Source organism: Mandrillus leucophaeus, unplaced genomic scaffold, assembly GCF_000951045.1.
Source record: "Mandrillus leucophaeus isolate KB7577 unplaced genomic scaffold, Mleu.le_1.0 Scaffold11, whole genome shotgun sequence".
Taxonomy (NCBI): Eukaryota; Metazoa; Chordata; class Mammalia; order Primates; family Cercopithecidae; genus Mandrillus; species Mandrillus leucophaeus.
Window position 1 is genome coordinate 2,546,981 of NW_012099209.1, and position 1,293 is coordinate 2,548,273.

Here is a 1,293-nt window from a genome sequence, read left to right on the forward strand (position 1 = left end):
GAGATGGAGTTTCGCTCTTGTTGCCCAGGCTGGAGTGCAGTGGTGTGATCTCAGCTCACTACAACCTCTGCCTCCCAGGTTCAAGCAATTCTGCCTCAGCCTCCCAAGTAGCTGGGATTACAGGCGTATGCTACCACACTGGCTAATTCTTGTATTTTTAGTAGAGATGGGATTACACCATGTTGGCCAGACTGGGCTCGAACTCCTGACCTCAGGTGATCTGCGTACCTTGGCCTCCCAAAGTGCTGGGATTACAGGCCTGAGCCACCACGCCCGGCCTGATACTCTGTTATTCCCATTTTACAGATGAGGAAACTGAGACTCTGAGAGGTTAAGTGGATTGCCCAAGGTCACACAGGCAGGATTGAGTCCAAGGAGCCTGGGATTTAACCCCAGGGGCCATAGAATCCATGTCACCTTCTGTAGAGATGCAGAGAGACTTAGAGGCAAGTGGGTAGGGAAGGAAATGAGGAGCTTTGAACTCAATCAACACACACCACTTCCCATCCTGCAGAATAAGTCAGAAGAGTGGCCTGTTTGTTTCACCCCCAGGAAGCGCATTATCCCCATAGCTGCCGTCAGGGGCCACGACTCCCCCTCTCCTCTCTTCCAGGAGCTGGAAAAGCTAGGCCTTGGCGACAGTGTGGACCTGCACGTGTACGAGATTCCGGTTGAGTACAAAACAGTCCAGAGACTCATCCCTGCCCTGTGGGAGAAGCACAGTCCACAGGTGAGTGGTGCCGAGGGGCGGTGCTTCCTCATCAGGACTTACAGGTTGGCACCCTTCATGTGGAGCACTTAGGTGGCTTTGTTCCTGATCGGATCACGTGACCAATGCCACACGGTCTTGTCTTCAAAAGGGCTTTTCAGGCCTGGCACGGTGGCTCACGCCTGGAATCCCAGCACATTGGGAGGCCAAGGCAGGAGGATCACCTGAGCTCAGGAGTTCGTGGCTAGCCTGGGCAACATGGCGAAACCCTGTCTCTACTAAAAATACAAAAAATTAGCTGGGTGTGGTGACGGGCGCTTGTAGTCCCAGGTACTCGGGAGGCTGAGGCAGGAGAATCGCTTGAAACCAGGAGGTGGAGGTTGCAGTAAACTGAGATTGTGCCACTGCACTCCAGCCTAGGCAGCGAAGCGAGACTTTATCTCAAAAAACCCAAAGGGCTATCCAGGCCAAGGGTGGTGGCTCATACCTGCAATCCCAGCACTTTCGAAGGCTGCGGCAGGAGGATTGCTTGAGTCCAGGAGTTTGAGACCAGCCTGGGCAGCGTAGTGAGACCCCATCTCTAC

General features: G+C 54.1%; 1 protein-coding gene across 3 annotated transcripts in view; it reads left to right on the top strand.

Annotated features, from left to right (window-relative positions):
* Positions 1–1,293, top strand: part of PGPEP1 (pyroglutamyl-peptidase I) — a 29,839-nt gene that overhangs the window by 17,576 nt on the left and 10,970 nt on the right. For all 3 annotated transcript variants that reach the window (XM_011990297.1, XM_011990306.1, XM_011990299.1), the window contains one exon: positions 614–730. The gene's annotated coding sequence lies outside the window, so the exon portion shown is untranslated. The remainder of the gene's footprint in view (positions 1–613; positions 731–1,293) is intronic.